The sequence below is a fragment of the Crotalus tigris genome, unplaced genomic scaffold (genome assembly GCF_016545835.1).
Source record: "Crotalus tigris isolate CLP2741 ecotype Arizona unplaced genomic scaffold, ASM1654583v1 scf7180000019649.48550810456:505611, whole genome shotgun sequence".
In the NCBI taxonomy this organism is placed as follows: Eukaryota; Metazoa; Chordata; class Lepidosauria; order Squamata; family Viperidae; genus Crotalus; species Crotalus tigris.
This window is the reverse complement of record NW_024097641.1, coordinates 41,177-53,812: the sequence shown is the minus strand read 5'-3', so window position 1 is coordinate 53,812 and position 12,636 is coordinate 41,177.

Genomic DNA, 12,636 nt, shown 5'->3' with positions numbered 1-12,636 from the left:
AAAAAGGCCAGCTAGGTCAAAATTGAACAGCCCTCTTTCAACAGAGGGGGAGGGATACAACATCATCTGTCTCCAGCCTACAATACAGTCCTTTCGGCAGTTCCAGGATGGCTCCACACCTGTTTACAACGTTCAGGTAAACCTGACAACACAGATAAGCCTCCAAGTGGCCTCAGTGACTCTCTAAAAGAAGGCAAATGACCAGCTGTCTGCAAGGAGTATAAATCCTTCCATTCCCCACCATCCAGTCAAAGCTGAAGAAGGTTCTTGGATGAGAAGTGAAACATCTTCAAAGAAAAGCAAGAAAGTCCAGTTGCCTCGTGAAAAAGCACCTTTGGGATAACTGTGGGCTGGATGACTGAGAATCTCCATAAACATCCTGGATTGAATGATGAATAGTTATTTTATTTTTACAATGGGAAAACCACCGACAAAGCCTATGCATTTGGCCACCTGGTGAGTTTTAAATCCCAAACATTTTGATCCTGCCCATCTTGGTGACATCATTGTTTTGCTGGCCACATTGCCTGTGGCTGAGGGAGACAAGATGGGTAAAGCTGCTTTCTTTCCCCCAAGAAAGCTTGCACACCAAGCCAGATGCACCATTGCAATCCATCACAGAGGACCCCCTCTAAAAAATAGGCCATCCCCTGGCAAGCGGTTGCAGGGTTCCAGTTGCCCAGCGCTACAGGAAATAATTTCCTGTTTGCAATCTGACTCACCATCTTTCCTCCCCCCCCCCGTGTCAGTCTTCTGTCAAACAAATAAACGCAGCATCACATCTTTTATTAAATAATAATAATAAAAAAGCTTTTATGGAAACCAGATGGTGGAGGACAACAGCTTTGGTCTGTTGCCACATCCACTTGCATAGAGTTGGTCTGTTGGGGTAAGGTAACCTGCCCTGGCCCCTTGATCCCAGATCCATTTCAATGCCTGCTCCCTTTCTAGACGGAGTTTCCTTAGATTCCAGCATGTTAAATTAACAGATGCAAAATACATTTAGTCTACGGCCAAGCAAAATCCACTGCTTTCACAACATAGGCAGTGTGTGTGTGTGTGTGTGTGTGTGTGCATGTGTGCGCGCATGCGCATGCCTGCACGCAAGCGCATGTGTGCATTACAGAGAACTTATAGGAATTCCACATTATGGAGCTTCCGTGGATGAAGTCTTGGCACACCGAAAGAAATCAATATATTTCACAAACACAAGTTTATTCTCCCAAAGATGTTTTTTTACCTATTGAATGTTCTTGTCCAAGCAATTACATAACCTCTAGCAGGCTGATGCCCACATTGTATTCTCTTTGACAGAAAGAGGATATTTCATTCTATGGACCTGGTGGAAAATTTTCCAAAGGCCAAACTACCAGAAGAGGAAAGCAGAGAAGAGCAACAAAGATGATTAGGGGACTGGAGGCTAAAACATACAAAGAACGGTTGCAGGAATTGGGTATGTCTAGTTTAACGAAGAGAAGGACGAGGGGTGACATGATAGCAGCGTTCCAATACCTCAGGGGTTGCCCCAAAGAAGAGGGAAGTCAAGCTATTCTCCAAAGCACCTGAAGGCAGGACAAGAAGCAACGGATGGAAGCTAATCAAGGAGAGAAGCAACCTGGAATTAAGGGGAAACTTCCTAACAGTGAGAACAATTAATCAGTGGAACGACTTGCTTCCAGAAGTGGTGAATGCTCCAACACTGGAAGTTTTTAAGAAGAGACTGGACAGCCATTTGTCTGAAAAGTTATAGGGTTTCCTGCCCGAGCAGGGGGTTGGACTAGAAGACCTCCAAGGTCCCTTCCATCTCCATTATTCTGTTATTTAGAATTGTATGAATAACAAATTGCAGTAAAGTATAATACTCATTTCTACCATTGTAGTCTTCCTACTGCTTTTTTAATTCTCTCAGTCCTCGGCTCTTGGCTCATAAAAAGGGATTGTAAATAATAATAACACAAGCACAGCAATAATTCTAGCAGGGAGCTACTGCTTATTTTTTTGCTGACCATTATTTATAGCCCATGATTTGTTACAAGTTCTTTCAAATCTTCACTCCCTATTTCCCGCAGTAATCTTTACCCTAATCCTCAATTAAATCTTCGGCCCGCTAGCTAATTATCTGATACCTCCATCAGGTCAATACTTTTTCCCAAGGCATAAAGTACATTTGTGATTTATCATTAGCAATGCACGGTATACCATCTTCTTAGCAGATCCTTCAGTCTGTATCCAGGTGAGAAGACGAATCCAACATTCATGCAGGTTTGTTTCTGTATCCTGGATAAGTCCTAGGAGACCCATATGGAATTATACACGGTTTGCATCTTTCTTTTTCTTTAAGCTTATTCCTTCAGGACTTTGAGTCATTTGTGGATTTTTGCTCTTTTTAAAGCCAGCATTAACTGGTGAGCCTCTGCAGTGAGCTGCAGAGCAATCCTTCACTGCAACCGTCATAAATATGAGTCAGTGACCAAAGCGTCTGAATTTCAATCACATGACCCTGGGGAAGCTGCAACGGTCATAAGGGTGAAATATGGCCACAAGTCACTTTTTTTCAGTGCCGTGGTAACTTTGAACGCTCACTAAGTGAACTCAAGGATTCTCTGTATTTATATTGATGTATTTATAAATATATATTTATCTTTTGCACTTCCGCTTCATCGGACCCCAGGGATGCCCGAAAGTGCTTGCTTAGGAACAAAGCCATTTTCTTAACTGGGGTTTGAAGCTCTTCCCTGATGTTTGAAACAAGCCGTGCTTCCGAGGAGAGTCAGGGAAACAATTCTGCTCTTATTCCTTGAAAAAGAGACTGCAATTCTGGCTTTTCTCTCGGCTTCTCCTAACAGCAAACCACCTTCTGCCAACTCGCCTTCCTCTTTAGCCTTATATAGTAACGGATCATAACCACGATTGTGCTTTTCAGAGAAGACGCCAGAACCAATCTCTAGATCCTCACTGCCAGCCCCAACTGCGCTCCCGGCCTGCAAAGGAAGGCGAGACGTAGAGAGAGTAGCCCTTCCCTTTTGCTGCAAACACACCGAGGGATAAATAAATAAATACACGGAGCTAATGGAGACCATGAATATAATATGGATTTGTAGCGCTGGGCTGACCACGCAATCTTTCACAGAGGTCCATAAATGTGAGGCTGTTCCCTGAGGCGGGTATGTGTCTGAGTGTCTGTGTGCGCACCCGTGTGATCTCTTCCCCATAGACTGGAGAACCGAACGGTGCTACCTCCAGGGGTCAAAATAGGCGACATTTCCGATAGAGACTAAAAATCCTTTGTACATATAAGATGGGCAGAACCGTCTCCTTGGCCTCTTGTTTCTGCTCTGCCTAAGAAAAGACAGCAAAGCAGGTTCAAGTCCAGGGCTGAAGGAATGAGCTAAAAATCAGGTTTTAGAAAGGATTTATTTCTTCACACCTTTAGTTAGTTACAATGGGTCAGTTTCATCTTCAGCCTTTTGACTGCCTCTTCTCTGTCTGGTTTGAAACATCGGGGCAAACGGATTGTTTTCTTCTGCTTCAAAAAACTCATTTTTTTTTCCTAAGGTTTATTAAGACATTTTCATAGTCGCTCAAGCCCTTGTTCAAAGGGTTTGTCTTTTCTTCCTTTAATAAACCTCCCTCCCTCCAGTGCAATGCATCTGTTACTCTTACAATAAAATCTTTAATGATCATAGTTCCTTTCTCTCCCAAACCTTATGCCCCACCTCCAAGTTCAGAGGAGGAGGAGGAGGAGGAGGGACGGAAGAAAAAAAAGAAAAAGAAAAAGAGAGAGAGAGAGTAAGAAAGAAAGAAAGAAAGAAAGAAAGAAAGAAAGAAAGAAAGAAAGAAAGAAAGAAAGAAAGAAAGAAAGAAACTAAGTTCTATCTGCCTGCTGGCAATTCTGCCTCCATTAATAAAAAATGATGCCTGGAAAAGCACAAGAAAGTGTTTGAAGAAAACAGTATGCAGGCATGTTGAAACCACCAGTGTCAGATTTAAGGCCACTGAGCATACTGTGCAACCTTTAATGATCAATGCCTTCTTAAATGATGGATTACATAGGTGGGGGCAGGGGAGGAATTAAAAGGAAAAAGATGGATGCAAAGTCTATTTTCCCTTTTTATTTTAAAAGTGCTCTGATTGTAATGGCAAGCTTCCCCCCCCCCCTCCTCTAGGTATCTATTTTTTTAAAAGCATGGTTGACATCTTGGGCTTCACCTTTTGCCTTCCCAAATTCTTTGTCTCCCTTTCTCTTTCATCAGCCCTGCTAACACACACGGTTGGTTGCGTGTATTTTTTTTTTTTTTAAAATCTAGGACTCTCCACAGAACAACCTGAAACGCAGAGGTGTGAACTGAAAACTCAGCCACCTGACAAAGCGGCAAAGATCAGTAAATCATTTTCCTGTCCTGTCGCTTTAAGAATCGAGACTGAAACACCTTAAATGAACTCAACAGCAGACAGATTCCTCTCCCCCCCCCCAAATGTCTTGGCCCTCCTTGCTTTGCTGCTCTTTGTGATGTAATTTTTCAGGTGTCCACTTGCTAGATGAGGATTGGAACAAGGCTTGTTGCTAGGACATCGGTGGCAAAGGCAGACTTTATTGGTCTGGATGTTTCCCTTGCAAGCCAATCGCTGGGCAGAAGTTGGAACTGAAATGAGCAGAAGAAAGGCTGGTTCTCATACTTCATGCAATTGCTAAGTCAACCCGTACATAAGAAAAGACAGACAGACAGACAGATACGACAGACAGAGAGAGAGAGAGAGAGAGAGAGAGGGAGGGAGGGAGGGAGAGAGAGAGAGAGAGAGAGAGAGAGAGAGAGAGAGAGAGAGAGAGAGAGAGAGAGAGAGAGAGAGAGAAATAGATTAGATTAGATAGATAGATAGATAGATAGATAGATAAAAAGATAGATAGATAGATTAGATAGATAGATATAGATATAGATAGATAGATAGATAGATAGATAGATAGATAGATAGATAGATAGATAGATAGATATGATATAGATAGATAGACAGACAGACATAGACAGATGATAGATGATAGATATAAACAGAGAAATGATAGATGATACATACAGATAAATGATGATCAAGATAGATTGATAATAGATAGATAGATAGAGACAGACAGACAGATGATAGAGAGAGAGAGAAAGAAAGAAAGAGAGAGAGAGAGAGGTAGGCAGATAAAGATAAAGAGAGAGAGATAATAGACGATAGAGACAGAGAGAGAGATGGGTAATTATGGAGAGATAAAGATGATTCATGAGAGAGATCATAAGCAGATAGATATTACAGACAGATAAAATGACAGAGATAGATAGGTAGAAAAAGAGAGAGATACAGAAGACAGACATTTAACAAATATCACCAAATGTCAATGAATGATAACAAAAGTCACCAGAAAACATACAATAATCTGTCGAAGTACTGAGGACCAAAACATAGAGAGCTTTGTATACAAAATATTTTTAGAAAATTATTACTGCTTTCAGCTCGCTACTGAAATTACTTCTCTGCTGTCTGTCCTGTATTTTTCATTCTTTTCCCCTCTTTAAAATCTCTGTCAGGCTCTTGTTGGGCAAATAATTGAAAAGACAGCAAGTCGTCATGACGGCTGAGATCGCGCTGCTCTTGCTCTGCTCGCATTTGGAAGGCTTCCCTTTCTATTTGTGCCTGCAAATCCATAGACAGAGGAGCGAGAAGGCATTTGAGGGAGGAGAGGCTGGCCCAATATTGCTGTCAATTATGACTATTTTAACAATAGAAAGGGAAGTTATTAAATACTTGGAGAGTTATCATCTTAATTCTTTTAAAATTGGTCTACATTAAATTAAGTTCCGTGGTTTTTTTTTTCCTCCCCAGTTCCAGGAGTGACTATCCTAGGAATGCCACACCAATGCCAGAAATAGCCTTTGATCTGAAAAAAAAAAAATTGGCATATTCTTTGCTAAACCACAGCTTCTATGGAGCTGTTTGATACATTCCTTTTTTCTTGGTTCTGGAATCAGCCCATAGTTTTATTTATCTTATTTATTTATCTGTGTGTTCAATTTCAACCGAGTGACTCTGGGCAGCTTGCAGTTCTAAAACTGTAAAGACACATAAAACAATACAAAGAATACAAATGTCCCAAAATAAATTTATTCCGTAGCCAAGATAGTTAACCCATTAACAGTAAAGACAAGAAATGAGGGACTGTAACACATTTGGGTACCCAGCTGAGTTTTTAAAGCCTAACAAGGTTGGGGCCATTCTAATCTCTGAGGAGATAATATTGCAAAGAGCAGGGTCCACAGCAGTGAAGGCTCCATGTTCTTGTCCCTACCAGATGATATTCTTTGGCTGATGGGATCTGAAGCACACCCAATCTGCTTTTGTTTGTCTTCTTTGTCTGCCAAATAAAACAAATAATCCTTTCTTTTCTCCAATTCAACCTACCATACCTACCACCCTCCTTCCATTTGTCCCCCAAAAACCATTTGATGGATTGATCCAAAGTGACCGCCATGGGTTTGCAGGTTGAAGGTAGATTGAACCTCGCCTGGGACTCAGTAATCTAAATCCAACCTCATATACACAGCATTTTGTTGGCTCATTAAACTTTATCCTGAGTAGGTTGAATTGCAGATTCAACCACTTTCTCAACCGTTCCCCATTCAGACGTTATGTGGGAGAGACGTTCCCGTCCCATGGTGAGGTTGTGAAAGGAAGGAGAAGATAACCATCTGACTCACAAATACATGCAGCGGAGGCGATCATTATCATCCTGCTACTCTATCAGAGGTCTCCAGACGTGGCAACTTTAAGATTTGTAGACGTCAACTCCCAGAATTCCCCAGTCAGCATGGCTGGCTGAGGAATTCTGGGAGGTGAAGTCCACAAGTCTTAAAGTTGCCACGTTTGGAGAACCTTGGGCTACATGAGAACTTCTGTGCATGGGATTGAGGAAACTATACTGTCCATAGAGGAGGGGAGACCACCATTTGTATGTGAACTCTGGTGTTACAGTAAGTTGCTGTGGAAAGCCTGGTAGACCTCAACTGCAGCAGACATGGGACAGCCAAGAGAAGGCAACTATTTGTATGGCTACAACAGTACTGAAAAAAGCGACTTAGAACCGGTCCTCTCACTTCAACCGTTGCAACATTCCCACAGTCATGTGATCAAAATTCGGGCTCTTGACAACCAGGATGTACTTATTTATCAAAGGCCATATGGTTTACTTAACAACTGCAGCGATCTGCTCAAGAACCAGGGCAAAAGAGATCGTAAAACACCTGCCTTGCTTAGCAACAGAGGTCTGGGGCTCAGCTGTGGTCTTAAGAGGAGGACTGGATGTATTCTGGCCTTAGCGCTTGTAGTTGTGATTGTTGTAGCGCTTAACTCTTGGGCCAAAAAGGGGACTGAAAGCCCTTTTGTTTCCCAACGCTCGTTAAAGCTGCAATGTAATGTATCTGACTTCCCTGTATTTTTCCAGAAACACCACGGTACAAAAGTCCCCCTTTGTTGCCTTGCTCTCATAGCAATGAAAAGAGGAATTTTTAGCATCACTTGGCCTACTTAAAAAGTGGCCTTCATAGTTACACTGGGGTTCATAAAAATCCGAGAGTCGAGTTACTTGGGTGGATTTTAGCCAAAGGAGTGTGTTCCTTCGTGTAACTAGAGCACAGCCTCAAGCCACAAGCAGTTGAATTATTTTATGACGCCCCTCCCTTCTACTAACAGAAGATGCAATGCTCTTGTAGGACATTTATCAGATTTGGTCCAAGATGGGCCTCAAGAGTAAGGAAAGTCTTCCTTTCTTAGGGGCTGGAAGGATAATGAGATCTCTTTATATAAACAATGGTTATGTTGGTTGACTGCCAGCTACAGAAACCATCACAAAGTGTCCTGTGATCATGCAGTTAAGAGACAATTTGTTCGATGGAGACAGAAAATGGTTGATGTATGAGACTAAAGACTCAGAAGACCGGCCATAACTTCATTCTGTGTGGAGAACATACATCTTCCAGGGTGGATTCCAGTAGATGTCATCATGGAACCATAGAATGAAAGGATTGGAAAGGACCTTGGACATCTTCTAGTCTGACCCCTTGCCCAAGGCAGAAGTCCTTATACCATCCCAGACAACTGGTGGTCCAACCTTTGCTTGAAAGCCTCCAGCGATGGAATACCCACAACTCCAGGAGGCAAATTGTTCTACTGTTTAATCATTCTGTCAGGAAATTCCTTATTTCCAGATTGAATCTCCTTCTGATGAGCTTGATTTAACCATCATTTGTTGACTGACTAGTTTGCATTTAGATGGGAGATGTTTTGGAAATCTGAGGGATAAGTGTCTAGGTTAGAAAGTCAAAAAACAACCTCAGAAAACTCCAATGGCAAACTACTTTTGAAGTGGTTACTGAAGTGGTGAAGCATCAGGAGAAGCCACCAAGATGTCAAGTAACACAACAAATAAGTCCTACAATGAGGAGCAAAAGGAGGACAACATTCCAACCCCTTGAATTAATTAAATAGAATTCATACCTTTTTCTTGTATTTACAGATATCTTAAAACCTCTCACACGATGGAATAGCAATTGCACAAGTGATGAAAAATCATGGCAACATCAAAGCCTACAGGGCTTTAGAAGACTCCAAAATGGGGCATATAGAGAAACGGATGGTTATTGGCAGCTTTGGAAGAGGGGTGTGGTCAGAAGATCATAAACTGGGAAATGACCGAGGTCATTGATGACAAACTTTTATTCCGAGCTGTCATTATAGCTTTTGAAACTGAAGCTGGTGCAGTTTGGATATGAACTAAGCACCATATGATTCCATTACTGCTTCTAGAACAGCGGTTCTCAACCTTTGGGTCGCGACCCCATTTGGGGTCGAACGACCATTTTACGGGGGTCGCCAAACAACGCGATCCGCCATTTTTTCCCTGCAGGGGGCGGCGTCGCACATGCGCGGCGCGTCCTTATGACCGGGGTCGCCGTATAAAAAGGTTGAGAACCACTGTTCTAGAAAGTTATAGCACTGGGTTTTGATTGATGCAGAAAATCTTCTACATAGTTGCAAAACTCAGAGTTGGCCTGGGACCAGGTTATCTGAAGGACCGTCTTTCCCCAGTCCCATTTACCTGAACCACCAGAGTGTGGAGGCAGGGGATATTTTGGGTCCCCTCTCCTAAGAAGATCTCCTGGTGGGACCAAGAAGGGCCTTCTCTGTGATGGCCTTCTCCCTGAGGAACATCATCCCTGCAGAGATAAGATTGACTCCCAGTTTGACATTATTTTGGAAGACCCTGAAGACGCGGCTTTGCCAGTGGACCCGGGGACTCCAGGGAGCATGGAACCCATCAAGTGCTGATCTGATTGTTGTCAAGGGGGGGCATGTCACTGTTTTTTGTACTGAGGTTTTATCTTTGTAAAGCTGCCCAGGGTCACCGTGAGTGAGTTGGGCAGCCATATACGTGTTCTTGGTAAATAAATGAATAAATAATCTATTCATCAGATAGTTTCCCTGTTTCCTTAAAGTGTGTTGGATTTCCGATTCCTGCAGGGTCCATCCAGCATCCAGATATTCAGAGCAAGGCCCCAACATCACCACCTGAGAGAAGGTACATCACACCTTCCCAAGTCGATACACCTTACTTGGAACTGAAAAGTCACGTGTTGAGAATGCATGCTGTTTAATTGCTGGAAAATATTTCAATCAACTAACAAAATGCCCCAAATTAATCAGCCAGCAAATTTCTTTGAAACAACAATGTGGGTTGCTTTCTTTTGTTTTGATTCCCCCCCCCCAAAAAAAAAGCAAATTCTGAGCAGATGACATCTGCCAGTTTTATTTTAAAACAAAGGCATTTCCTTCTGGATAACCGAATATGAGGAATGCCTACAAACAAAACTGAAACCAAAGTGTGCTTGTTGAGGTCAAAAATATTGCCTTGCATAAATTAAATGTTATTTCAGTCCTAGGAGTTTCATCTTCCACTGATTGCCTTATCCATCCATCCTTATCCATCCATCCCACCTACCCATCCATCCATCCACCCCAATCTGTTATGATCCTGGGCAACATACAAAATACATTGTACAATCTCAATAAAAAAAACCTCAAATCAGAAGAACCAACACCATTTAGAGAAGCCAGGTCATCTCACAATGGGCCCTTCACCCACCCACTAATTAAGATCTGGGGATATGATTTGTGGACTTCAACTCCCAGAATTCCTCAGCCAGGCACTCTGGCTGAGGAATTCTGGGAATTGAAGTCCACAAGTCATAAAAGGGCCAAGTTTGAAGAACCCTGATTTAGCCTAATGAATAAAAGGCTTAGGAGAGAGTGTCTTTCAATACTTGAAGGGCTGTCACAGGGAAGAGAGTGTGAATTTGTTCTGCAAAGCACCTCAGGGCAGGACAAAAAAGCAATGGGTGGAAGCTGTTAGAGGGAAATCCAAGCTGGAAATCAGGAGAAATTTCCTGACGGAGAGAACACTTTGTCAACGGAACCACTTGCCTCCTGGAGATGTGGGTGCTCTCCATCACTGGAGGTTTTCAAGAAGAGATTTGAGTCATAAAAGGGCCAAGTTTGAACACCCCTGGCCTTTTGGTTCAACCGACCGTACCTTTTATTTTCCTGACACTTTCAAAAATCCAGCGATAACCTGTTGATCACATAACATGTGAAGTGCAACAAAAATGGCTCCATTGATGCCAATGGACCCCGCCATGTTTAAAATCTGGTTAGTAGGGGAGGCAATTGCTTGTCCTGAGACAACCGTATCATCAATATATCATGAAGACACGACATTGCAAAAACTGAGTATCTCGCTACCACAAGTCCTCTTTGGGATTCAAGGTGTCCCTTCTGCGTCATTGTCCTTCTCCTTTGACTTCATAATTCTAATCTTCAAAGAGAAATCCAGACATGTTGGGCATCTCGGTCCAATATGTATATTCAGTTTCAGTTCTGGTAATATTCCTTCCACAAAAGTTCTATTATGAATGTCAAGTTGGAGCTCAAAAAGCTAAACAGCTGTCAAAATGTGAATAGGGGCTCTTTGGCTGTTTAAAAACTCGGCCTCTCGTTTTTTGCAGAGTATCATTAAAAAAAAAAAAAAGCTGCAGTCTTATACCGGCTTCATTCAGATTGGGTTGGGTTAAACAAAATATTACAATAGCGAGAACTCATCTGGAACAAATAATTTTTGGGGGGCCACCCAAAGTATGAGAGAGGGAGGGAGAGAGAGGGGGGGGAGTGAGAGAGAGAGTAGTCTGAATCTTGCAGAGGGAGCAAAGTCTGTGCTGCCCCCTGGTGCATTCTGGCGGTACTGCAAAGTTTCTAAATGTTAATAATCCAGATTTTGCTTGGTCTGCACTTTAAAATCTATCAAGGCTATTTTTTCCCCAAGAGTTGATGTCTCAATCCTTTACCGTCCTCAATGCCTTTATTTTTCAAAAGCAGCTTTTTAATTTTTTTTTAAAGTGGAAATGCTAAATGTGCAAAATGGAGTCTCACCAAAGGCTGTTTCAAAGAGTCCCAATTTTCCCTGTTTTGCACGTTTCAAGAGTTTTCACACTAGATAGAAAGCATTGTGATGTTATTCTGGGTCTCTTGGCTGCAAAGTGGGTTGTTTAAAACACAGCTTGAGGGTCTTTTGAGAAACAGAGGGGACTGTAGCTTTGTTCTCGAGAGAGATGTCTCCTTTTTTTAATTATTGCCCAGATAGACTGCACTGGGGTTTTTTAAATAAAGAAGTGGGGTATGTTTATCCATACGTAATTTAAACAATTGAAAGTAGATTTGTAGTAGATTCACATCTCAATGATACTTCATTGCTTAAATTACTTGGATGACTTAAATTATACACAAATCTCATTTATTAATATACTAAGTTAATAGTGCAATATGCAGTACTGATTTCTGCTTTTAATAGCTTGGCTTATTTTTTGGCAGTAGAGAAGCAGGAGAGTTGAAGGAAAAGTAGCCACAGATAGATCAGGATAGATCTAACCAAAACCAAGAGGCAGAAGAAAGGAAATGCATTTCAGGTGGCTGAATGAAGTAGGCAAGCTAGGATTATCACATGACCTCACCATTTAGCAAAAAAAAGAAAAAAAATCCTCCATTTTCTTGCAATCTTTCAGCCTATATCCTAACAGTTATCCAGATGTTTGTAGCCCAGAGATGGTTGCCTTAAAAGTTAAATCTGAGACTTTTGTGTGTGCTGAGAAGTCAGCGTTTCTAATCTTCAATACCAGGGAGTGTTTTGACTTTAATTAGGAAGCACGAAAGCAAGCCCAAGGCTATTGGCAAGGAGATGAGGTGCATCACATCTGCTTTTTGTCATTTCGGGTGGGTTTTTTTTTTTTTAAATGCTTTTCTTCCTTTGCTCTTTAGCACCACCTGCCGGATTTGGCTGTCAAACTGGCCACTGGCCCAAGGAACACACTTCCTCCTGGTCAACTCTGCAAACTTTTTTCTTTCTAAGGTTTATGTCATTTTGGTCATTTTTGTTAGCCAATCTATGTTACGAGAGAGAGAGAGAGAGAGAGAGAGAGAGAGAGAGAGAGAGAGAGAGAGAGAGAGATGGACGAACGAACAGATGGATGGATAGGATAGAATAGGATAGATAGATAGATA